This window comes from Rhinoderma darwinii, unplaced genomic scaffold (assembly GCF_050947455.1).
Source record: "Rhinoderma darwinii isolate aRhiDar2 unplaced genomic scaffold, aRhiDar2.hap1 Scaffold_691, whole genome shotgun sequence".
NCBI lineage: Eukaryota > Metazoa > Chordata > Amphibia > Anura > Rhinodermatidae > Rhinoderma > Rhinoderma darwinii.
The window spans coordinates 78,947-104,313 of NW_027464251.1; the positions used below are offsets into that span (position 1 = coordinate 78,947).

The 25,367-nt window shown below is 47.9% G+C and overlaps 17 non-coding genes across 17 annotated transcripts; all 17 read right to left on the bottom strand.

The window, feature by feature from the left end:
• Nucleotides 1-946: 946 nt before the first annotated feature.
• On the bottom strand, nt 947-1,137 carry LOC142728790 (U2 spliceosomal RNA). The gene has a single exon (XR_012877754.1). It is a non-coding gene; the product is annotated as a U2 spliceosomal RNA (small nuclear RNA).
• Nucleotides 1,138-2,433: 1,296 nt separating this feature from the next.
• On the bottom strand, nt 2,434-2,624 carry LOC142728791 (U2 spliceosomal RNA). The gene has a single exon (XR_012877755.1). It is a non-coding gene; the product is annotated as a U2 spliceosomal RNA (small nuclear RNA).
• Nucleotides 2,625-3,912: 1,288 nt separating this feature from the next.
• LOC142728792 (U2 spliceosomal RNA) lies at nt 3,913-4,103 on the bottom strand. Its single transcript, XR_012877756.1, has one exon. It is a non-coding gene; the product is annotated as a U2 spliceosomal RNA (small nuclear RNA).
• Nucleotides 4,104-5,383: 1,280 nt separating this feature from the next.
• On the bottom strand, nt 5,384-5,574 carry LOC142728794 (U2 spliceosomal RNA). Its single transcript, XR_012877757.1, has one exon. It is a non-coding gene; the product is annotated as a U2 spliceosomal RNA (small nuclear RNA).
• Nucleotides 5,575-6,862: 1,288 nt separating this feature from the next.
• On the bottom strand, nt 6,863-7,053 carry LOC142728795 (U2 spliceosomal RNA). Its single transcript, XR_012877758.1, has one exon. It is a non-coding gene; the product is annotated as a U2 spliceosomal RNA (small nuclear RNA).
• A 1,288-nt stretch (nt 7,054-8,341) lies between these two features.
• LOC142728797 (U2 spliceosomal RNA) lies at nt 8,342-8,532 on the bottom strand. Its single transcript, XR_012877760.1, has one exon. It is a non-coding gene; the product is annotated as a U2 spliceosomal RNA (small nuclear RNA).
• Nucleotides 8,533-9,809: 1,277 nt separating this feature from the next.
• Nucleotides 9,810-10,000, bottom strand: LOC142728798 (U2 spliceosomal RNA). The gene has a single exon (XR_012877761.1). It is a non-coding gene; the product is annotated as a U2 spliceosomal RNA (small nuclear RNA).
• A 1,290-nt stretch (nt 10,001-11,290) lies between these two features.
• On the bottom strand, nt 11,291-11,481 carry LOC142728799 (U2 spliceosomal RNA). The gene has a single exon (XR_012877762.1). It is a non-coding gene; the product is annotated as a U2 spliceosomal RNA (small nuclear RNA).
• Nucleotides 11,482-12,765: 1,284 nt separating this feature from the next.
• Nucleotides 12,766-12,956, bottom strand: LOC142728800 (U2 spliceosomal RNA). Its single transcript, XR_012877763.1, has one exon. It is a non-coding gene; the product is annotated as a U2 spliceosomal RNA (small nuclear RNA).
• Nucleotides 12,957-14,255: 1,299 nt separating this feature from the next.
• LOC142728801 (U2 spliceosomal RNA) lies at nt 14,256-14,446 on the bottom strand. Its single transcript, XR_012877764.1, has one exon. It is a non-coding gene; the product is annotated as a U2 spliceosomal RNA (small nuclear RNA).
• A 1,284-nt stretch (nt 14,447-15,730) lies between these two features.
• Nucleotides 15,731-15,921, bottom strand: LOC142728802 (U2 spliceosomal RNA). Its single transcript, XR_012877765.1, has one exon. It is a non-coding gene; the product is annotated as a U2 spliceosomal RNA (small nuclear RNA).
• A 1,283-nt stretch (nt 15,922-17,204) lies between these two features.
• LOC142728803 (U2 spliceosomal RNA) lies at nt 17,205-17,395 on the bottom strand. The gene has a single exon (XR_012877766.1). It is a non-coding gene; the product is annotated as a U2 spliceosomal RNA (small nuclear RNA).
• Nucleotides 17,396-18,691: 1,296 nt separating this feature from the next.
• On the bottom strand, nt 18,692-18,882 carry LOC142728805 (U2 spliceosomal RNA). Its single transcript, XR_012877767.1, has one exon. It is a non-coding gene; the product is annotated as a U2 spliceosomal RNA (small nuclear RNA).
• Nucleotides 18,883-20,158: 1,276 nt separating this feature from the next.
• Nucleotides 20,159-20,349, bottom strand: LOC142728806 (U2 spliceosomal RNA). The gene has a single exon (XR_012877768.1). It is a non-coding gene; the product is annotated as a U2 spliceosomal RNA (small nuclear RNA).
• A 1,288-nt stretch (nt 20,350-21,637) lies between these two features.
• Nucleotides 21,638-21,828, bottom strand: LOC142728807 (U2 spliceosomal RNA). Its single transcript, XR_012877769.1, has one exon. It is a non-coding gene; the product is annotated as a U2 spliceosomal RNA (small nuclear RNA).
• A 1,288-nt stretch (nt 21,829-23,116) lies between these two features.
• LOC142728809 (U2 spliceosomal RNA) lies at nt 23,117-23,307 on the bottom strand. Its single transcript, XR_012877771.1, has one exon. It is a non-coding gene; the product is annotated as a U2 spliceosomal RNA (small nuclear RNA).
• A 1,291-nt stretch (nt 23,308-24,598) lies between these two features.
• LOC142728810 (U2 spliceosomal RNA) lies at nt 24,599-24,789 on the bottom strand. The gene has a single exon (XR_012877772.1). It is a non-coding gene; the product is annotated as a U2 spliceosomal RNA (small nuclear RNA).
• Between the last annotated feature and the right edge of the window lie 578 nt (nt 24,790-25,367).

Here is a 25,367-nt window from a genome sequence, read left to right on the forward strand (position 1 = left end):
AGTGCTGCCTGCTGAGCAGCACTGACCAACACTGCCTGGGCCCAGGCTTTTATCTCTGAGGCCCCATTATGATGTCAGAAAGCTGGCTCTGGAATCCTGAGGGCTCCACTATGACACGTGCAAAGTTCCGTCTGAACTTTATATAAGACGGTGAGGCTCAGTCAGTCACTCAGTGTTGCCTGAGAGGGCAACACTGCAACAGCCGGCCGCCAGGCTGTCTTTTTTTTGCACAGCTAGTTGCCTCCAGGAGGCCACAAGAGGGAGACAAGGGACTGCAAAATGGAAAATAGGCATCCACCAACTTTACAGACAACTTCTCCTTGCTCCTACAACCTCCATCCTTGCACAGTTTGTTATTCTTCTAGGTAACATAGTAACAAATCCAAATTGCTGCTCTCTTTGTAGGCAAGCAAGGCTTTGTTGCAACTGCAATTCTTACTTCTTCTTGAAATGTAGGGACGACAGTACATTCCATCACATCCATCTAGTGTACACAGGTAGGTCCATTGTGGCGGGCAGGCGAGCGGGCGGGCTGCTTTATTGGCTGTTTGCTGTTCCCCTACTCCACTCCACTATTTGACTGTTGTGCTGCATCAATCAATCAATCAATCAATCAATCAATCAATCAATCAATCAATCAATCAATCAGTGGCTGGCTCAGGTGCAGCTCTTTAACTTACCTAAAAGGGAGGGCGGAGAGAAGACAAGGAAGGTGAATGAGGTGTTCCAATGTGAAATGCCGGAAACACAGAAACACAGACGACACACAACAAGAGGTGGCAATCTATTCATTAATTGCATTTAATCAATGAGCTCATTATCACTCATGCATTGTCCAACAGGTGTTGAAATAATGGGATTAAAAGGGGAGATCCCTTCAGAAAGACAGAAACAATAGCAAAGACAAAAAACACTTTTGGAATCTGCTTTTAGTCAACACATAAGGAAAGGGTGCACCGGTCCTGGAAATACTGCAATACCAGGTCAATGCGTGGAGTGGACAGAGCAAGCTCTATTTCCATCTCCCTGTTCTAAAAATCCATTTAATATATGGTCCCCAGATAGGGGACGTATCAGATATTAAACTGATAAGAACAGATACTACACTTGATCTTAGCCAAAAGGCCGAGAAGCGATAACCCGAACGGGCCGCGCGTTGCCCGAGCCTGCCCGATACTGCTGTTCAGCCCTTGCAGCGATTCAGCCTACTTCTAGGCAATTCCATGGGGCCCTGCAGGCTCACACACTCACAGCTACACGGGAGGTGAATAAAGGCCGGAGAGGAAGCCAGACAGGATTTGCTTCTTTTGCTTGCACCACAATGCAGTGCTGAAAGAGGAGGAATCTACATAAAAACGCCTTCCTGGCAACGCCCAAATGCCCTGCTGCCATGCAGATAAACACTGGCAGCGGCAGCAAGTGCATGCCCACAGCCACCCCTTGTTCCTTCACACCTTGTATCAGCTGTAATCCAGTCCAGTCCAGTGCTGCCTGCTGAGCAGCACTGACCAACACTGCCTGGGCCCAGGCTTTTATCTCTGAGGCCCCATTATGATGTCAGAAAGCTGGCTCTGGAATCCTGAGGGCTCCACTATGACACGTGCAAAGTTCCGTCTGAACTTTATATAAGACGGTGAGGCTCAGTCAGTCACTCAGTGTTGCCTGAGAGGGCAACACTGCAACAGCCGGCCGCCAGGCTGTCTTTTTTTTGCACAGCTAGTTGCCTCCAGGAGGCCACAAGAGGGAGACAAGGGACTGCAAAATGGAAAATAGGCATCCACCAACTTTACGGACAACTTCTCCTTGCTCCTACAACCTCCATCCTTGCACAGTTTGTTATTCTTCTAGGTAACATAGTAACAAATCCAAATTGCTGCTCTCTTTGTAGGCAAGCAAGGCTTTGTTGCAACTGCAATTCTTACTTCTTCTTGAAATGTAGGGACGACAGTACATTCCATCACATCCATCTAGTGTACACAGGTAGGTCCATTGTGGCGGGCAGGCGAGCGGGCGGGCTGCTTTATTGGCTGTTTGCTGTTCCCCTACTCCACTCCACTATTTGACTGTTGTGCTGCATCAATCAATCAATCAATCAATCAATCAATCAATCAATCAATCAATCAATCAATCAATCAGTGGCTGGCTCAGGTGCAGCTCTTTCACTTACCTAAAAGGGAGGGCGGAGAGAAGACAAGGAAGGTGAATGAGGTGTTCCAATGTGAAATGCCGGAAACACAGAAACACAGACGACACACAACAAGAGGTGGCAATCTATTCATTAATTGCATTTAATCAATGAGCTCATTATCACTCATGCATTGTCCAACAGGTGTTGAAATAATGGGATTAAAAGGGGAGATCCCTTCAGAAAGACAGAAACAATAGCAAAGACAAAAAACACTTTTGGAATCTGCTTTTAGTCAACACATAAGGAAAGGGTGCACCGGTCCTGGAAATACTGCAATACCAGGTCAATGCGTGGAGTGGACAGAGCAAGCTCTATTTCCATCTCCCTGTTCTAAAAATCCATTTAATATATGGTCCCCAGATAGGGGACGTATCAGATATTAAACTGATAAGAACAGATACTACACTTGATCTTAGCCAAAAGGCCGAGAAGCGATAACCCGAACGGGCCGCGCGTTGCCCGAGCCTGCCCGATACTGCTGTTCAGCCCTTGCAGCGATTCAGCCTACTTCTAGGCAATTCCATGGGGCCCTGCAGGCTCACACACTCACAGCTACACGGGAGGTGAATAAAGGCCGGAGAGGAAGCCAGACAGGATTTGCTTCTTTTGCTTGCACCACAATGCAGTGCTGAAAGAGGAGGAATCTACATAAAAACGCCTTCCTGGCAACGCCCAAATGCCCTGCTGCCATGCAGATAAACACTGGCAGCGGCAGCAAGTGCATGCCCACAGCCACCCCTTGTTCCTTCACACCTTGTATCAGCTGTAATCCAGTCCAGTCCAGTGCTGCCTGCTGAGCAGCACTGACCAACACTGCCTGGGCCCAGGCTTTTATCTCTGAGGCCCCATTATGATGTCAGAAAGCTGGCTCTGGAATCCTGAGGGCTCCACTATGACACGTGCAAAGTTCCGTCTGAACTTTATATAAGACGGTGAGGCTCAGTCAGTCACTCAGTGTTGCCTGAGAGGGCAACACTGCAACAGCCGGCCGCCAGGCTGTCTTTTTTTTGCACAGCTAGTTGCCTCCAGGAGGCCACAAGAGGGAGACAAGGGACTGCAAAATGGAAAATAGGCATCCACCAACTTTACAGACAACTTCTCCTTGCTCCTACAACCTCCATCCTTGCACAGTTTGTTATTCTTCTAGGTAACATAGTAACAAATCCAAATTGCTGCTCTCTTTGTAGGCAAGCAAGGCTTTGTTGCAACTGCAATTCTTACTTCTTCTTGAAATGTAGGGACGACAGTACATTCCATCACATCCATCTAGTGTACACAGGTAGGTCCATTGTGGCGGGCAGGCGAGCGGGCGGGCTGCTTTATTGGCTGTTTGCTGTTCCCCTACTCCACTCCACTATTTGACTGTTGTGCTGCATCAATCAATCAATCAATCAATCAATCAATCAATCAATCAATCAATCAATCAGTGGCTGGCTCAGGTGCAGCTCTTTCACTTACCTAAAAGGGAGGGCGGAGAGAAGACAAGGAAGGTGAATGAGGTGTTCCAATGTGAAATGCCGGAAACACAGAAACACAGACGACACACAACAAGAGGTGGCAATCTATTCATTAATTGCATTTAATCAATGAGCTCATTATCACTCATGCATTGTCCAACAGGTGTTGAAATAATGGGATTAAAAGGGGAGATCCCTTCAGAAAGACAGAAACAATAGCAAAGACAAAAAACACTTTTGGAATCTGCTTTTAGTCAACACATAAGGAAAGGGTGCACCGGTCCTGGAAATACTGCAATACCAGGTCAATGCGTGGAGTGGACAGAGCAAGCTCTATTTCCATCTCCCTGTTCTAAAAATCCATTTAATATATGGTCCCCAGATAGGGGACGTATCAGATATTAAACTGATAAGAACAGATACTACACTTGATCTTAGCCAAAAGGCCGAGAAGCGATAACCCGAACGGGCCGCGCGTTGCCCGAGCCTGCCCGATACTGCTGTTCAGCCCTTGCAGCGATTCAGCCTACTTCTAGGCAATTCCATGGGGCCCTGCAGGCTCACACACTCACAGCTACACGGGAGGTGAATAAAGGCCGGAGAGGAAGCCAGACAGGATTTGCTTCTTTTGCTTGCACCACAATGCAGTGCTGAAAGAGGAGGAATCTACATAAAAACGCCTTCCTGGCAACGCCCAAATGCCCTGCTGCCATGCAGATAAACACTGGCAGCGGCAGCAAGTGCATGCCCACAGCCACCCCTTGTTCCTTCACACCTTGTATCAGCTGTAATCCAGTCCAGTCCAGTGCTGCCTGCTGAGCAGCACTGACCAACACTGCCTGGGCCCAGGCTTTTATCTCTGAGGCCCCATTATGATGTCAGAAAGCTGGCTCTGGAATCCTGAGGGCTCCACTATGACACGTGCAAAGTTCCGTCTGAACTTTATATAAGACGGTGAGGCTCAGTCAGTCACTCAGTGTTGCCTGAGAGGGCAACACTGCAACAGCCGGCCGCCAGGCTGTCTTTTTTTTGCACAGCTAGTTGCCTCCAGGAGGCCACAAGAGGGAGACAAGGGACTGCAAAATGGAAAATAGGCATCCACCAACTTTACAGACAACTTCTCCTTGCTCCTACAACCTCCATCCTTGCACAGTTTGTTATTCTTCTAGGTAACATAGTAACAAATCCAAATTGCTGCTCTCTTTGTAGGCAAGCAAGGCTTTGTTGCAACTGCAATTCTTACTTCTTCTTGAAATGTAGGGACGACAGTACATTCCATCACATCCATCTAGTGTACACAGGTAGGTCCATTGTGGCGGGCAGGCGAGCGGGCGGGCTGCTTTATTGGCTGTTTGCTGTTCCCCTACTCCACTCCACTATTTGACTGTTGTGCTGCATCAATCAATCAATCAATCAATCAATCAATCAATCAATCAATCAGTGGCTGGCTCAGGTGCAGCTCTTTAACTTACCTAAAAGGGAGGGCGGAGAGAAGACAAGGAAGGTGAATGAGGTGTTCCAATGTGAAATGCCGGAAACACAGAAACACAGACGACACACAACAAGAGGTGGCAATCTATTCATTAATTGCATTTAATCAATGAGCTCATTATCACTCATGCATTGTCCAACAGGTGTTGAAATAATGGGATTAAAAGGGGAGATCCCTTCAGAAAGACAGAAACAATAGCAAAGACAAAAAACACTTTTGGAATCTGCTTTTAGTCAACACATAAGGAAAGGGTGCACCGGTCCTGGAAATACTGCAATACCAGGTCAATGCGTGGAGTGGACAGAGCAAGCTCTATTTCCATCTCCCTGTTCTAAAAATCCATTTAATATATGGTCCCCAGATAGGGGACGTATCAGATATTAAACTGATAAGAACAGATACTACACTTGATCTTAGCCAAAAGGCCGAGAAGCGATAACCCGAACGGGCCGCGCGTTGCCCGAGCCTGCCCGATACTGCTGTTCAGCCCTTGCAGTGATTCAGCCTACTTCTAGGCAATTCCATGGGGCCCTGCAGGCTCACACACTCACAGCTACACGGGAGGTGAATAAAGGCCGGAGAGGAAGCCAGACAGGATTTGCTTCTTTTGCTTGCACCACAATGCAGTGCTGAAAGAGGAGGAATCTACATAAAAACGCCTTCCTGGCAACGCCCAAATGCCCTGCTGCCATGCAGATAAACACTGGCAGCGGCAGCAAGTGCATGCCCACAGCCACCCCTTGTTCCTTCACACCTTGTATCAGCTGTAATCCAGTCCAGTCCAGTGCTGCCTGCTGAGCAGCACTGACCAACACTGCCTGGGCCCAGGCTTTTATCTCTGAGGCCCCATTATGATGTCAGAAAGCTGGCTCTGGAATCCTGAGGGCTCCACTATGACACGTGCAAAGTTCCGTCTGAACTTTATATAAGACGGTGAGGCTCAGTCAGTCACTCAGTGTTGCCTGAGAGGGCAACACTGCAACAGCCGGCCGCCAGGCTGTCTTTTTTTTGCACAGCTAGTTGCCTCCAGGAGGCCACAAGAGGGAGACAAGGGACTGCAAAATGGAAAATAGGCATCCACCAACTTTACAGACAACTTCTCCTTGCTCCTACAACCTCCATCCTTGCACAGTTTGTTATTCTTCTAGGTAACATAGTAACAAATCCAAATTGCTGCTCTCTTTGTAGGCAAGCAAGGCTTTGTTGCAACTGCAATTCTTACTTCTTCTTGAAATGTAGGGACGACAGTACATTCCATCACATCCATCTAGTGTACACAGGTAGGTCCATTGTGGCGGGCAGGCGAGCGGGCGGGCTGCTTTATTGGCTGTTTGCTGTTCCCCTACTCCACTCCACTATTTGACTGTTGTGCTGCATCAATCAATCAATCAATCAATCAATCAATCAATCAATCAATCAATCAATCAGTGGCTGGCTCAGGTGCAGCTCTTTAACTTACCTAAAAGGGAGGGCGGAGAGAAGACAAGGAAGGTGAATGAGGTGTTCCAATGTGAAATGCCGGAAACACAGAAACACAGACGACACACAACAAGAGGTGGCAATCTATTCATTAATTGCATTTAATCAATGAGCTCATTATCACTCATGCATTGTCCAACAGGTGTTGAAATAATGGGATTAAAAGGGGAGATCCCTTCAGAAAGACAGAAACAATAGCAAAGACAAAAAACACTTTTGGAATCTGCTTTTAGTCAACACATAAGGAAAGGGTGCACCGGTCCTGGAAATACTGCAATACCAGGTCAATGCGTGGAGTGGACAGAGCAAGCTCTATTTCCATCTCCCTGTTCTAAAAATCCATTTAATATATGGTCCCCAGATAGGGGACGTATCAGATATTAAACTGATAAGAACAGATACTACACTTGATCTTAGCCAAAAGGCCGAGAAGCGATAACCCGAACGGGCCGCGCGTTGCCCGAGCCTGCCCGATACTGCTGTTCAGCCCTTGCAGCGATTCAGCCTACTTCTAGGCAATTCCATGGGGCCCTGCAGGCTCACACACTCACAGCTACACGGGAGGTGAATAAAGGCCGGAGAGGAAGCCAGACAGGATTTGCTTCTTTTGCTTGCACCGCAATGCAGTGCTGAAAGAGGAGGAATCTACATAAAAACGCCTTCCTGGCAACGCCCAAATGCCCTGCTGCCATGCAGATAAACACTGGCAGCGGCAGCAAGTGCATGCCCACAGCCACCCCTTGTTCCTTCACACCTTGTATCAGCTGTAATCCAGTCCAGTCCAGTGCTGCCTGCTGAGCAGCACTGACCAACACTGCCTGGGCCCAGGCTTTTATCTCTGAGGCCCCATTATGATGTCAGAAAGCTGGCTCTGGAATCCTGAGGGCTCCACTATGACACGTGCAAAGTTCCGTCTGAACTTTATATAAGACGGTGAGGCTCAGTCAGTCACTCAGTGTTGCCTGAGAGGGCAACACTGCAACAGCCGGCCGCCAGGCTGTCTTTTTTTTGCACAGCTAGTTGCCTCCAGGAGGCCACAAGAGGGAGACAAGGGACTGCAAAATGGAAAATAGGCATCCACCAACTTTACAGACAACTTCTCCTTGCTCCTACAACCTCCATCCTTGCACAGTTTGTTATTCTTCTAGGTAACATAGTAACAAATCCAAATTGCTGCTCTCTTTGTAGGCAAGCAAGGCTTTGTTGCAACTGCAATTCTTACTTCTTCTTGAAATGTAGGGACGACAGTACATTCCATCACATCCATCTAGTGTACACAGGTAGGTCCATTGTGGCGGGCAGGCGAGCGGGCGGGCTGCTTTATTGGCTGTTTGCTGTTCCCCTACTCCACTCCACTATTTGACTGTTGTGCTGCATCAATCAATCAATCAATCAATCAATCAATCAATCAATCAATCAATCAATCAGTGGCTGGCTCAGGTGCAGCTCTTTAACTTACCTAAAAGGGAGGGCGGAGAGAAGACAAGGAAGGTGAATGAGGTGTTCCAATGTGAAATGCCGGAAACACAGAAACACAGACGACACACAACAAGAGGTGGCAATCTATTCATTAATTGCATTTAATCAATGAGCTCATTATCACTCATGCATTGTCCAACAGGTGTTGAAATAATGGGATTAAAAGGGGAGATCCCTTCAGAAAGACAGAAACAATAGCAAAGACAAAAAACACTTTTGGAATCTGCTTTTAGTCAACACATAAGGAAAGGGTGCACCGGTCCTGGAAATACTGCAATACCAGGTCAATGCGTGGAGTGGACAGAGCAAGCTCTATTTCCATCTCCCTGTTCTAAAAATCCATTTAATATATGGTCCCCAGATAGGGGACGTATCAGATATTAAACTGATAAGAACAGATACTACACTTGATCTTAGCCAAAAGGCCGAGAAGCGATAACCCGAACGGGCCGCGCGTTGCCCGAGCCTGCCCGATACTGCTGTTCAGCCCTTGCAGCGATTCAGCCTACTTCTAGGCAATTCCATGGGGCCCTGCAGGCTCACACACTCACAGCTACACGGGAGGTGAATAAAGGCCGGAGAGGAAGCCAGACAGGATTTGCTTCTTTTGCTTGCACCACAATGCAGTGCTGAAAGAGGAGGAATCTACATAAAAACGCCTTCCTGGCAACGCCCAAATGCCCTGCTGCCATGCAGATAAACACTGGCAGCGGCAGCAAGTGCATGCCCACAGCCACCCCTTGTTCCTTCACACCTTGTATCAGCTGTAATCCAGTCCAGTCCAGTGCTGCCTGCTGAGCAGCACTGACCAACACTGCCTGGGCCCAGGCTTTTATCTCTGAGGCCCCATTATGATGTCAGAAAGCTGGCTCTGGAATCCTGAGGGCTCCACTATGACACGTGCAAAGTTCCGTCTGAACTTTATATAAGACGGTGAGGCTCAGTCAGTCACTCAGTGTTGCCTGAGAGGGCAACACTGCAACAGCCGGCCGCCAGGCTGTCTTTTTTTTGCACAGCTAGTTGCCTCCAGGAGGCCACAAGAGGGAGACAAGGGACTGCAAAATGGAAAATAGGCATCCACCAACTTTACAGACAACTTCTCCTTGCTCCTACAACCTCCATCCTTGCACAGTTTGTTATTCTTCTAGGTAACATAGTAACAAATCCAAATTGCTGCTCTCTTTGTAGGCAAGCAAGGCTTTGTTGCAACTGCAATTCTTACTTCTTCTTGAAATGTAGGGACGACAGTACATTCCATCACATCCATCTAGTGTACACAGGTAGGTCCATTGTGGCGGGCAGGCGAGCGGGCGGGCTGCTTTATTGGCTGTTTGCTGTTCCCCTACTCCACTCCACTATTTGACTGTTGTGCTGCATCAATCAATCAATCAATCAATCAATCAATCAATCAATCAAGTGGCTGGCTCAGGTGCAGCTCTTTAACTTACCTAAAAGGGAGGGCGGAGAGAAGACAAGGAAGGTGAATGAGGTGTTCCAATGTGAAATGCCGGAAACACAGAAACACAGACGACACACAACAAGAGGTGGCAATCTATTCATTAATTGCATTTAATCAATGAGCTCATTATCACTCATGCATTGTCCAACAGGTGTTGAAATAATGGGATTAAAAGGGGAGATCCCTTCAGAAAGACAGAAACAATAGCAAAGACAAAAAACACTTTTGGAATCTGCTTTTAGTCAACACATAAGGAAAGGGTGCACCGGTCCTGGAAATACTGCAATACCAGGTCAATGCGTGGAGTGGACAGAGCAAGCTCTATTTCCATCTCCCTGTTCTAAAAATCCATTTAATATATGGTCCCCAGATAGGGGACGTATCAGATATTAAACTGATAAGAACAGATACTACACTTGATCTTAGCCAAAAGGCCGAGAAGCGATAACCCGAACGGGCCGCGCGTTGCCCGAGCCTGCCCGATACTGCTGTTCAGCCCTTGCAGCGATTCAGCCTACTTCTAGGCAATTCCATGGGGCCCTGCAGGCTCACACACTCACAGCTACACGGGAGGTGAATAAAGGCCGGAGAGGAAGCCAGACAGGATTTGCTTCTTTTGCTTGCACCACAATGCAGATGCAGTGCTGAAAGAGGAGGAATCTACATAAAAACGCCTTCCTGGCAACGCCCAAATGCCCTGCTGCCATGCAGATAAACACTGGCAGCGGCAGCAAGTGCATGCCCACAGCCACCCCTTGTTCCTTCACACCTTGTATCAGCTGTAATCCAGTCCAGTCCAGTGCTGCCTGCTGAGCAGCACTGACCAACACTGCCTGGGCCCAGGCTTTTATCTCTGAGGCCCCATTATGATGTCAGAAAGCTGGCTCTGGAATCCTGAGGGCTCCACTATGACACGTGCAAAGTTCCGTCTGAACTTTATATAAGACGGTGAGGCTCAGTCAGTCACTCAGTGTTGCCTGAGAGGGCAACACTGCAACAGCCGGCCGCCAGGCTGTCTTTTTTTTGCACAGCTAGTTGCCTCCAGGAGGCCACAAGAGGGAGACAAGGGACTGCAAAATGGAAAATAGGCATCCACCAACTTTACAGACAACTTCTCCTTGCTCCTACAACCTCCATCCTTGCACAGTTTGTTATTCTTCTAGGTAACATAGTAACAAATCCAAATTGCTGCTCTCTTTGTAGGCAAGCAAGGCTTTGTTGCAACTGCAATTCTTACTTCTTCTTGAAATGTAGGGACGACAGTACATTCCATCACATCCATCTAGTGTACACAGGTAGGTCCATTGTGGCGGGCAGGCGAGCGGGCGGGCTGCTTTATTGGCTGTTTGCTGTTCCCCTACTCCACTCCACTATTTGACTGTTGTGCTGCATCAATCAATCAATCAATCAATCAATCAATCAATCAATCAATCAATCAGTGGCTGGCTCAGGTGCAGCTCTTTAACTTACCTAAAAGGGAGGGCGGAGAGAAGACAAGGAAGGTGAATGAGGTGTTCCAATGTGAAATGCCGGAAACACAGAAACACAGACGACACACAACAAGAGGTGGCAATCTATTCATTAATTGCATTTAATCAATGAGCTCATTATCACTCATGCATTGTCCAACAGGTGTTGAAATAATGGGATTAAAAGGGGAGATCCCTTCAGAAAGACAGAAACAATAGCAAAGACAAAAAACACTTTTGGAATCTGCTTTTAGTCAACACATAAGGAAAGGGTGCACCGGTCCTGGAAATACTGCAATACCAGGTCAATGCGTGGAGTGGACAGAGCAAGCTCTATTTCCATCTCCCTGTTCTAAAAATCCATTTAATATATGGTCCCCAGATAGGGGACGTATCAGATATTAAACTGATAAGAACAGATACTACACTTGATCTTAGCCAAAAGGCCGAGAAGCGATAACCCGAACGGGCCGCGCGTTGCCCGAGCCTGCCCGATACTGCTGTTCAGCCCTTGCAGCGATTCAGCCTACTTCTAGGCAATTCCATGGGGCCCTGCAGGCTCACACACTCACAGCTACACGGGAGGTGAATAAAGGCCGGAGAGGAAGCCAGACAGGATTTGCTTCTTTTGCTTGCACCACAATGCAGTGCTGAAAGAGGAGGAATCTACATAAAAACGCCTTCCTGGCAACGCCCAAATGCCCTGCTGCCATGCAGATAAACACTGGCAGCGGCAGCAAGTGCATGCCCACAGCCACCCCTTGTTCCTTCACACCTTGTATCAGCTGTAATCCAGTCCAGTCCAGTGCTGCCTGCTGAGCAGCACTGACCAACACTGCCTGGGCCCAGGCTTTTATCTCTGAGGCCCCATTATGATGTCAGAAAGCTGGCTCTGGAATCCTGAGGGCTCCACTATGACACGTGCAAAGTTCCGTCTGAACTTTATATAAGACGGTGAGGCTCAGTCAGTCACTCAGTGTTGCCTGAGAGGGCAACACTGCAACAGCCGGCCGCCAGGCTGTCTTTTTTTTGCACAGCTAGTTGCCTCCAGGAGGCCACAAGAGGGAGACAAGGGACTGCAAAATGGAAAATAGGCATCCACCAACTTTACAGACAACTTCTCCTTGCTCCTACAACCTCCATCCTTGCACAGTTTGTTATTCTTCTAGGTAACATAGTAACAAATCCAAATTGCTGCTCTCTTTGTAGGCAAGCAAGGCTTTGTTGCAACTGCAATTCTTACTTCTTCTTGAAATGTAGGGACGACAGTACATTCCATCACATCCATCTAGTGTACACAGGTAGGTCCATTGTGGCGGGCAGGCGAGCGGGCGGGCTGCTTTATTGGCTGTTTGCTGTTCCCCTACTCCACTCCACTATTTGACTGTTGTGCTGCATCAATCAATCAATCAATCAATCAATCAATCAATCAATCAATCAATCAGTGGCTGGCTCAGGTGCAGCTCTTTAACTTACCTAAAAGGGAGGGCGGAGAGAAGACAAGGAAGGTGAATGAGGTGTTCCAATGTGAAATGCCGGAAACACAGAAACACAGACGACACACAACAAGAGGTGGCAATCTATTCATTAATTGCATTTAATCAATGAGCTCATTATCACTCATGCATTGTCCAACAGGTGTTGAAATAATGGGATTAAAAGGGGAGATCCCTTCAGAAAGACAGAAACAATAGCAAAGACAAAAAACACTTTTGGAATCTGCTTTTAGTCAACACATAAGGAAAGGGTGCACCGGTCCTGGAAATACTGCAATACCAGGTCAATGCGTGGAGTGGACAGAGCAAGCTCTATTTCCATCTCCCTGTTCTAAAAATCCATTTAATATATGGTCCCCAGATAGGGGACGTATCAGATATTAAACTGATAAGAACAGATACTACACTTGATCTTAGCCAAAAGGCCGAGAAGCGATAACCCGAACGGGCCGCGCGTTGCCCGAGCCTGCCCGATACTGCTGTTCAGCCCTTGCAGCGATTCAGCCTACTTCTAGGCAATTCCATGGGGCCCTGCAGGCTCACACACTCACAGCTACACGGGAGGTGAATAAAGGCCGGAGAGGAAGCCAGACAGGATTTGCTTCTTTTGCTTGCACCACAATGCAGTGCTGAAAGAGGAGGAATCTACATAAAAACGCCTTCCTGGCAACGCCCAAATGCCCTGCTGCCATGCAGATAAACACTGGCAGCGGCAGCAAGTGCATGCCCACAGCCACCCCTTGTTCCTTCACACCTTGTATCAGCTGTAATCCAGTCCAGTCCAGTGCTGCCTGCTGAGCAGCACTGACCAACACTGCCTGGGCCCAGGCTTTTATCTCTGAGGCCCCATTATGATGTCAGAAAGCTGGCTCTGGAATCCTGAGGGCTCCACTATGACACGTGCAAAGTTCCGTCTGAACTTTATATAAGACGGTGAGGCTCAGTCAGTCACTCAGTGTTGCCTGAGAGGGCAACACTGCAACAGCCGGCCGCCAGGCTGTCTTTTTTTTGCACAGCTAGTTGCCTCCAGGAGGCCACAAGAGGGAGACAAGGGACTGCAAAATGGAAAATAGGCATCCACCAACTTTACAGACAACTTCTCCTTGCTCCTACAACCTCCATCCTTGCACAGTTTGTTATTCTTCTAGGTAACATAGTAACAAATCCAAATTGCTGCTCTCTTTGTAGGCAAGCAAGGCTTTGTTGCAACTGCAATTCTTACTTCTTCTTGAAATGTAGGGACGACAGTACATTCCATCACATCCATCTAGTGTACACAGGTAGGTCCATTGTGGCGGGCAGGCGAGCGGGCGGGCTGCTTTATTGGCTGTTTGCTGTTCCCCTACTCCACTCCACTATTTGACTGTTGTGCTGCATCAATCAATCAATCAATCAATCAATCAATCAATCAATCAATCAATCAATCAATCAATCATCAGTGGCTGGCTCAGGTGCAGCTCTTTAACTTACCTAAAAGGGAGGGCGGAGAGAAGACAAGGAAGGTGAATGAGGTGTTCCAATGTGAAATGCCGGAAACACAGAAACACAGACGACACACAACAAGAGGTGGCAATCTATTCATTAATTGCATTTAATCAATGAGCTCATTATCACTCATGCATTGTCCAACAGGTGTTGAAATAATGGGATTAAAAGGGGAGATCCCTTCAGAAAGACAGAAACAATAGCAAAGACAAAAAACACTTTTGGAATCTGCTTTTAGTCAACACATAAGGAAAGGGTGCACCGGTCCTGGAAATACTGCAATACCAGGTCAATGCGTGGAGTGGACAGAGCAAGCTCTATTTCCATCTCCCTGTTCTAAAAATCCATTTAATATATGGTCCCCAGATAGGGGACGTATCAGATATTAAACTGATAAGAACAGATACTACACTTGATCTTAGCCAAAAGGCCGAGAAGCGATAACCCGAACGGGCCGCGCGTTGCCCGAGCCTGCCCGATACTGCTGTTCAGCCCTTGCAGCGATTCAGCCTACTTCTAGGCAATTCCATGGGGCCCTGCAGGCTCACACACTCACAGCTACACGGGAGGTGAATAAAGGCCGGAGAGGAAGCCAGACAGGATTTGCTTCTTTTGCTTGCACCACAATGCAGTGCTGAAAGAGGAGGAATCTACATAAAAACGCCTTCCTGGCAACGCCCAAATGCCCTGCTGCCATGCAGATAAACACTGGCAGCGGCAGCAAGTGCATGCCCACAGCCACCCCTTGTTCCTTCACACCTTGTATCAGCTGTAATCCAGTCCAGTCCAGTGCTGCCTGCTGAGCAGCACTGACCAACACTGCCTGGGCCCAGGCTTTTATCTCTGAGGCCCCATTATGATGTCAGAAAGCTGGCTCTGGAATCCTGAGGGCTCCACTATGACACGTGCAAAGTTCCGTCTGAACTTTATATAAGACGGTGAGGCTCAGTCAGTCACTCAGTGTTGCCTGAGAGGGCAACACTGCAACAGCCGGCCGCCAGGCTGTCTTTTTTTTGCACAGCTAGTTGCCTCCAGGAGGCCACAAGAGGGAGACAAGGGACTGCAAAATGGAAAATAGGCATCCACCAACTTTACAGACAACTTCTCCTTGCTCCTACAACCTCCATCCTTGCACAGTTTGTTATTCTTCTAGGTAACATAGTAACAAATCCAAATTGCTGCTCTCTTTGTAGGCAAGCAAGGCTTTGTTGCAACTGCAATTCTTACTTCTTCTTGAAATGTAGGGACGACAGTACATTCCATCACATCCATCTAGTGTACACAGGTAGGTCCATTGTGGCGGGCAGGCGAGCGGGCGGGCTGCTTTATTGGCTGTTTGCTGTTCCCCTACTCCACTCCACTATTTGACTGTTGTGCTGCATCAATCAATCAATCAATCAATCAATCAATCAATCAATCAATCAATCAGTGGCTGGCTCAGGTGCAGCTCTTTAACTTACCTAAAAGGGAGGGCGGAGAGAAGACAAGGAAGGTGAATGAGGTGTTCCAATGTGAAATGCCGGAAACACAGAAACACAGACGACACACAACAAGAGGTGGCAATCTATTCATTAATTGCATTTAATCAATGAGCTCATTATCACTCATGCATTGTCCAACAGGTGTTGAAATAATGGGATTAAAAGGGGAGATCCCTTCAGAAAGACAGAAACAATAGCAAAGACAAAAAACACTTTTGGAATCTGCTTTTAGTCAACACATAAGGAAAGGGTGCACCGGTCCTGGAAATACTGCAATACCAGGTCAATGCGTGGAGTGGACAGAGCAAGCTCTATTTCCATCTCCCTGTTCTAAAAATCCATTTAATATATGGTCCCCAGATAGGGGACGTATCAGATATTAAACTGATAAGAACAGATACTACACTTGATCTTAGCCAAAAGGCCGAGAAGCGATAACCCGAACGGGCCGCGCGTTGCCCGAGCCTGCCCGATACTGCTGTTCAGCCCTTGCAGCGATTCAGCCTACTTCTAGGCAATTCCATGGGGCCCTGCAGGCTCACACACTCACAGCTACACGGGAGGTGAATAAAGGCCGGAGAGGAAGCCAGACAGGATTTGCTTCTTTTGCTTGCACCACAATGCAGTGCTGAAAGAGGAGGAATCTACATAAAAACGCCTTCCTGGCAACGCCCAAATGCCCTGCTGCCATGCAGATAAACACTGGCAGCGGCAGCAAGTGCATGCCCACAGCCACCCCTTGTTCCTTCACACCTTGTATCAGCTGTAATCCAGTCCAGTCCAGTGCTGCCTGCTGAGCAGCACTGACCAACACTGCCTGGGCCCAGGCTTTTATCTCTGAGGCCCCATTATGATGTCAGAAAGCTGGCTCTGGAATCCTGAGGGCTCCACTATGACACGTGCAAAGTTCCGTCTGAACTTTATATAAGACGGTGAGGCTCAGTCAGTCACTCAGTGTTGCCTGAGAGGGCAACACTGCAACAGCCGGCCGCCAGGCTGTCTTTTTTTTGCACAGCTAGTTGCCTCCAGGAGGCCACAAGAGGGAGACAAGGGACTGCAAAATGGAAAATAGGCATCCACCAACTTTACAGACAACTTCTCCTTGCTCCTACAACCTCCATCCTTGCACAGTTTGTTATTCTTCTAGGTAACATAGTAACAAATCCAAATTGCTGCTCTCTTTGTAGGCAAGCAAGGCTTTGTTGCAACTGCAATTCTTACTTCTTCTTGAAATGTAGGGACGACAGTACATTCCATCACATCCATCTAGTGTACACAGGTAGGTCCATTGTGGCGGGCAGGCGAGCGGGCGGGCTGCTTTATTGGCTGTTTGCTGTTCCCCTACTCCACTCCACTATTTGACTGTTGTGCTGCATCAATCAATCAATCAATCAATCAATCAATCAATCAATCAATCAATCAATCAATCAGTGGCTGGCTCAGGTGCAGCTCTTTAACTTACCTAAAAGGGAGGGCGGAGAGAAGACAAGGAAGGTGAATGAGGTGTTCCAATGTGAAATGCCGGAAACACAGAAACACAGACGACACACAACAAGAGGTGGCAATCTATGCATTTAATCAATGAGCTCATTATCACTCATGCATTGTCCAACAGGTGTTGAAATAATGGGATTAAAAGGGGAGATCCCTTCAGAAAGACAGAAACAATAGCAAAGACAAAAAACACTTTTGGAATCTGCTTTTAGTCAACACATAAGGAAAGGGTGCACCGGTCCTGGAAATACTGCAATACCAGGTCAATGCGTGGAGTGGACAGAGCAAGCTCTATTTCCATCTCCCTGTTCTAAAAATCCATTTAATATATGGTCCCCAGATAGGGGACGTATCAGATATTAAACTGATAAGAACAGATACTACACTTGATCTTAGCCAAAAGGCCGAGAAGCGATAACCCGAACGGGCCGCGCGTTGCCCGAGCCTGCCCGATACTGCTGTTCAGCCCTTGCAGCGATTCAGCCTACTTCTAGGCAATTCCATGGGGCCCTGCAGGCTCACACACTCACAGCTACACGGGAGGTGAATAAAGGCCGGAGAGGAAGCCAGACAGGATTTGCTTCTTTTGCTTGCACCACAATGCAGTGCTGAAAGAGGAGGAATCTACATAAAAACGCCTTCCTGGCAACGCCCAAATGCCCTGCTGCCATGCAGATAAACACTGGCAGCGGCAGCAAGTGCATGCCCACAGCCACCCCTTGTTCCTTCACACCTTGTATCAGCTGTAATCCAGTCCAGTCCAGTGCTGCCTGCTGAGCAGCACTGACCAACACTGCCTGGGCCCAGGCTTTTATCTCTGAGGCCCCATTATGATGTCAGAAAGCTGGCTCTGGAATCCTGAGGGCTCCACTATGACACGTGCAAAGTTCCGTCTGAACTTTATATAAGACGGTGAGGCTCAGTCAGTCACTCAGTGTTGCCTGAGAGGGCAACACTGCAACAGCCGGCCGCCAGGCTGTCTTTTTTTTGCACAGCTAGTTGCCTCCAGGAGGCCACAAGAGGGAGACAAGGGACTGCAAAATGGAAAATAGGCATCCACCAACTTTACAGACAACTTCTCCTTGCTCCTACAACCTCCATCCTTGCACAGTTTGTTATTCTTCTAGGTAACATAGTAACAAATCCAAATTGCTGCTCTCTTTGTAGGCAAGCAAGGCTTTGTTGCAACTGCAATTCTTACTTCTTCTTGAAATGTAGGGACGACAGTACATTCCATCACATCCATCTAGTGTACACAGGTAGGTCCATTGTGGCGGGCAGGCGAGCGGGCGGGCTGCTTTATTGGCTGTTTACTGTTCCCCTACTCCACTCCACTATTTGACTGTTGTGCTGCATCAATCAATCAATCAATCAATCAATCAATCAATCAATCAATCAATCAATCAATCAATCAGTGGCTGGCTCAGGTGCAGCTCTTTAACTTACCTAAAAGGGAGGGCGGAGAGAAGACAAGGAAGGTGAATGAGGTGTTCCAATGTGAAATGCCGGAAACACAGAAACACAGACGACACACAACAAGAGGTGGCAATCTATTCATTAATTGCATTTAATCAATGAGCTCATTATCACTCATGCATTGTCCAACAGGTGTTGAAATAATGGGATTAAAAGGGGAGATCCCTTCAGAAAGACAGAAACAATAGCAAAGACAAAAAACACTTTTGGAATCTGCTTTTAGTCAACACATAAGGAAAGGGTGCACCGGTCCTGGAAATACTGCAATACCAGGTCAATGCGTGGAGTGGACAGAGCAAGCTCTATTTCCATCTCCCTGTTCTAAAAATCCATTTAATATATGGTCCCCAGATAGGGGACGTATCAGATATTAAACTGATAAGAACAGATACTACACTTGATCTTAGCCAAAAGGCCGAGAAGCGATAACCCGAACGGGCCGCGCGTTGCCCGAGCCTGCCCGATACTGCTGTTCAGCCCTTGCAGCGATTCAGCCTACTTCTAGGCAATTCCATGGGGCCCTGCAGGCTCACACACTCACAGCTACACGGGAGGTGAATAAAGGCCGGAGAGGAAGCCAGACAGGATTTGCTTCTTTTGCTTGCACCACAATGCAGTGCTGAAAGAGGAGGAATCTACATAAAAACGCCTTCCTGGCAACGTCCAAATGCCCTGCTGCCATGCAGATAAACACTGGCAGCGGCAGCAAGTGCATGCCCACAGCCACCCCTTGTTCCTTCACACCTTGTATCAGCTGTAATCCAGTCCAGTCCAGTGCTGCCTGCTGAGCAGCACTGACCAACACTGCCTGGGCCCAGGCTTTTATCTCTGAGGCCCCATTATGATGTCAGAAAGCTGGCTCTGGAATCCTGAGGGCTCCACTATGACACGTGCAAAGTTCCGTCTGAACTTTATATAAGACGGTGAGGCTCAGTCAGTCACTCAGTGTTGCCTGAGAGGGCAACACTGCAACAGCCGGCCGCCAGGCTGTCTTTTTTTTGCACAGCTAGTTGCCTCCAGGAGGCCACAAGAGGGAGACAAGGGACTGCAAAATGGAAAATAGGCATCCACCAACTTTACAGACAACTTCTCCTTGCTCCTACAACCTCCATCCTTGCACAGTTTGTTATTCTTCTAGGTAACATAGTAACAAATCCAAATTGCTGCTCTCTTTGTAGGCAAGCAAGGCTTTGTTGCAACTGCAATTCTTACTTCTTCTTGAAATGTAGGGACGACAGTACATTCCATCACATCCATCTAGTGTACACAGGTAGGTCCATTGTGGCGGGCAGGCGAGCGGGCGGGCTGCTTTATTGGCTGTTTGCTGTTCCCCTACTCCACTCCACTATTTGACTGTTGTGCTGCATCAATCAATCAATCAATCAATCAATCAATCAATCAATCAGTGGCTGGCTCAGGTGCAGCTCTTTAACTTACCTAAAAGGGAGGGCGGAGAGAAGACAAGGAAGGTGAATGAGGTGTTCCAATGTGAAATGCCGGAAACACAGAAACACAGACGACACACAACAAGAGGTGGCAATCTATTCATTAATTGCATTTAATCAATGAGCTCATTATCACTCATGCATTGTCCAACAGGTGTTGAAATAATGGGATTAAAAGGGGAGATCCCTTCAGAAAGACAGAAACAATAGCAAAGACAAAAAACACTTTTGGAATCTGCTTTTAGTCAACACATAAGGAAAGGGTGCACCGGTCCTGGAAATACTGCAATACCAGGTCAATGCGTGGAGTGGACAGAGCAAGCTCTATTTCCATCTCCCTGTTCTAAAAATCCATTTAATATATGGTCCCCAGATAGGGGACGTATCAGATATTAAACTGATAAGAACAGATACTACACTTGATCTTAGCCAAAAGGCCGAGAAGCGATAACCCGAACGGGCCGCGCGTTGCCCGAGCCTGCCCGATACTGCTGTTCAGCCCTTGCAGCGATTCAGCCTACTTCTAGGCAATTCCATGGGGCCCTGCAGGCTCACACACTCACAGCTACACGGGAGGTGAATAAAGGCCGGAGAGGAAGCCAGACAGGATTTGCTTCTTTTGCTTGCACCACAATGCAGTGCTGAAAGAGGAGGAATCTACATAAAAACGCCTTCCTGGCAATGCCCAAATGCCCTGCTGCCATGCAGATAAACACTGGCAGCGGCAGCAAGTGCATGCCCACAGCCACCCCTTGTTCCTTCACACCTTGTATCAGCTGTAATCCAGTCCAGTCCAGTGCTGCCTGCTGAGCAGCACTGACCAACACTGCCTGGGCCCAGGCTTTTATCTCTGAGGCCCCATTATGATGTCAGAAAGCTGGCTCTGGAATCCTGAGGGCTCCACTATGACACGTGCAAAGTTCCGTCTGAACTTTATATAAGACGGTGAGGCTCAGTCAGTCACTCAGTGTTGCCTGAGAGGGCAACACTGCAACAGCCGGCCGCCAGGCTGTCTTTTTTTTGCACAGCTAGTTGCCTCCAGGAGGCCACAAGAGGGAGACAAGGGACTGCAAAATGGAAAATAGGCATCCACCAACTTTACAGACAACTTCTCCTTGCTCCTACAACCTCCATCCTTGCACAGTTTGTTATTCTTCTAGGTAACATAGTAACAAATCCAAATTGCTGCTCTCTTTGTAGGCAAGCAAGGCTTTGTTGCAACTGCAATTCTTACTTCTTCTTGAAATGTAGGGACGACAGTACATTCCATCACATCCATCTAGTGTACACAGGTAGGTCCATTGTGGCGGGCAGGCGAGCGGGCGGGCTGCTTTATTGGCTGTTTGCTGTTCCCCTACTCCACTCCACTATTTGACTGTTGTGCTGCATCAATCAATCAATCAATCAATCAATCAATCAATCAATCAATCAATCAATCAGTGGCTGGCTCAGGTGCAGCTCTTTAACTTACCTAAAAGGGAGGGCGGAGAGAAGACAAGGAAGGTGAATGAGGTGTTCCAATGTGAAATGCCGGAAACACAGAAACACAGACGACACACAACAAGAGGTGGCAATCTATTCATTAATTGCATTTAATCAATGAGCTCATTATCACTCATGCATTGTCCAACAGGTGTTGAAATAATGGGATTAAAAGGGGAGATCCCTTCAGAAAGACAGAAACAATAGCAAAGACAAAAAACACTTTTGGAATCTGCTTTTAGTCAACACATAAGGAAAGGGTGCACCGGTCCTGGAAATACTGCAATACCAGGTCAATGCGTGGAGTGGACAGAGCAAGCTCTATTTCCATCTCCCTGTTCTAAAAATCCATTTAATATATGGTCCCCAGATAGGGGACGTATCAGATATTAAACTGATAAGAACAGATACTACACTTGATCTTAGCCAAAAGGCCGAGAAGCGATAACCCGAACGGGCCGCGCGTTGCCCGAGCCTGCCCGATACTGCTGTTCAGCCCTTGCAGCGATTCAGCCTACTTCTAGGCAATTCCATGGGGCCCTGCAGGCTCACACACTCACAGCTACACGGGAGGTGAATAAAGGCCGGAGAGGAAGCCAGACAGGATTTGCTTCTTTTGCTTGCACCACAATGCAGTGCTGAAAGAGGAGGAATCTACATAAAAACGCCTTCCTGGCAACGCCCAAATGCCCTGCTGCCATGCAGATAAACACTGGCAGCGGCAGCAAGTGCATGCCCACAGCCACCCCTTGTTCCTTCACACCTTGTATCAGCTGTAATCCAGTCCAGTCCAGTGCTGCCTGCTGAGCAGCACTGACCAACACTGCCTGGGCCCAGGCTTTTATCTCTGAGGCCCCATTATGATGTCAGAAAGCTGGCTCTGGAATCCTGAGGGCTCCACTATGACACGTGCAAAGTTCCGTCTGAACTTTATATAAGACGGTGAGGCTCAGTCAGTCACTCAGTGTTGCCTGAGAGGGCAACACTGCAACAGCCGGCCGCCAGGCTGTCTTTTTTTTGCACAGCTAGTTGCCTCCAGGAGGCCACAAGAGGGAGACAAGGGACTGCAAAATGGAAAATAGGCATCCACCAACTTTACAGACAACTTCTCCTTGCTCCTACAACCTCCATCCTTGCACAGTTTGTTATTCTTCTAGGTAACATAGTAACAAATCCAAATTGCTGCTCTCTTTGTAGGCAAGCAAGGCTTTGTTGCAACTGCAATTCTTACTTCTTCTTGAAATGTAGGGACGACAGTACATTCCATCACATCCATCTAGTGTACACAGGTAGGTCCATTGTGGCGGGCAGGCGAGCGGGCGGGCTGCTTTATTGGCTGTTTGCTGTTCCCCTACTCCACTCCACTATTTGACTGTTGTGCTGCATCAATCAATCAATCAATCAATCAATCAATCAATCAATCAATCAATCAATCAATGGCTGGCTCAGGTGCAGCTCTTTAACTTACCTAAAAGGGAGGGCGGAGAGAAGACAAGGAAGGTGAATGAGGTGTTCCAATGTGAAATGCCGGAAACACAGAAACACAGACGACACACAACAAGAGGTGGCAATCTATTCATTAATTGCATTTAATCAATGAGCTCATTATCACTCATGCATTGTCCAACAGGTGTTGAAATAATGGGATTAAAAGGGGAGATCCCTTCAGAAAGACAGAAACAATAGCAAAGACAAAAAACACTTTTGGAATCTGCTTTTAGTCAACACATAAGGAAAGGGTGCACCGGTCCTGGAAATACTGCAATACCAGGTCAATGCGTGGAGTGGACAGAGCAAGCTCTATTTCCATCTCCCTGTTCTAAAAATCCATTTAATATATGGTCCCCAGATAGGGGACGTATCAGATATTAAACTGATAAGAACAGATACTACACTTGATCTTAGCCAAAAGGCCGAGAAGCGATAACCCGAACGGGCCGCGCGTTGCCCGAGCCTGCCCGATACTGCTGTTCAGCCCTTGCAGCGATTCAGCCTACTTCTAGGCAATTCCATGGGGCCCTGCAGGCTCACACACTCACAGCTACACGGGAGGTGAATAAAGGCCGGAGAGGAAGCCAGACAGGATTTGCTTCTTTTGCTTGCACCACAATGCAGTGCTGAAAGAGGAGGAATCTACATAAAAACGCCTTCCTGGCAACGCCCAAATGCCCTGCTGCCATGCAGATAAACACTGGCAGCGGCAGCAAGTGCATGCCCACAGCCACCCCTTGTTCCTTCACACCTTGTATCAGCTGTAATCCAGTCCAGTCCAGTGCTGCCTGCTGAGCAGCACTGACCAACACTGCCTGGGCCCAGGCTTTTATCTCTGAGGCCCCATTATGATGTCAGAAAGCTGGCTCTGGAATCCTGAGGGCTCCACTATGACACGTGCAAAGTTCCGTCTGAACTTTATATAAGACGGTGAGGCTCAGTCAGTCACTCAGTGTTGCCTGAGAGGGCAACACTGCAACAGCCGGCCGCCAGGCTGTCTTTTTTTTGCACAGCTAGTTGCCTCCAGGAGGCCACAAGAGGGAGACAAGGGACTGCAAAATGGAAAATAGGCATCCACCAACTTTACAGACAACTTCTCCTTGCTCCTACAACCTCCATCCTTGCACAGTTTGTTATTCTTCTAGGTAACATAGTAACAAATCCAAATTGCTGCTCTCTTTGTAGGCAAGCAAGGCTTTGTTGCAACTGCAATTCTTACTTCTTCTTGAAATGTAGGGACGACAGTACATTCCATCACATCCATCTAGTGTACACAGGTAGGTCCATTGTGGCGGGCAGGCGAGCGGGCGGGCTGCTTTATTGGCTGTTTGCTGTTCCCCTACTCCACTCCACTATTTGACTGTTGTGCTGCATCAATCAATCAATCAATCAATCAATCAATCAATCAATCAATCAATCAATCATCAGTGGCTGGCTCAGGTGCAGCTCTTTAACTTACCTAAAAGGGAGGGCGGAGAGAAGACAAGGAAGGTGAATGAGGTGTTCCAATGTGAAATGCCGGAAACACAGAAACACAGACGACACACAACAAGAGGTGGCAATCTATTCATTAATTGCATTTAATCAATGAGCTCATTATCACTCATGCATTGTCCAACAGGTGTTGAAATAATGGGATTAAAAGGGGAGATCCCTTCAGAAAGACAGAAACAATAGCAAAGACAAAAAACACTTTTGGAATCTGCTTTTAGTCAACACATAAGGAAAGGGTGCACCGGTCCTGGAAATACTGCAATACCAGGTCAATGCGTGGAGTGGACAGAGCAAGCTCTATTTCCATCTCCCTGTTCTAAAAATCCATTTAATATATGGTCCCCAGATAGGGGACGTATCAGATATTAAACTGATAAGAACAGATACTACACTTGATCTTAGCCAAAAGGCCGAGAAGCGATAACCCGAACGGGCCGCGCGTTGCCCGAGCCTGCCCGATACTGCTGTTCAGCCCTTGCAGCGATTCAGCCTACTTCTAGGCAATTCCATGGGGCCCTGCAGGCTCACACACTCACAGCTACACGGGAGGTGAATAAAGGCCGGAGAGGAAGCCAGACAGGATTTGCTTCTTTTGCTTGCACCACAATGCAGTGCTGAAAGAGGAGGAATCTACATAAAAACGCCTTCCTGGCAACGCCCAAATGCCCTGCTGCCATGCAGATAAACACTGGCAGCGGCAGCAAGTGCATGCCCACAGCCACCCCTTGTTCCTTCACACCTTGTATCAGCTGTAATCCAGTCCAGTCCAGTGCTGCCTGCTGAGCAGCACTGACCAACACTGCCTGGGCCCAGGCTTTTATCTCTGAGGCCCCATTATGATGTCAGAAAGCTGGCTCTGGAATCCTGAGGGCTCCACTATGACACGTGCAAAGTTCCGTCTGAACTTTATATAAGACGGTGAGGCTCAGTCAGTCACTCAGTGTTGCCTGAGAGGGCAACACTGCAACAGCCGGCCGCCAGGCTGTCTTTTTTTTGCACA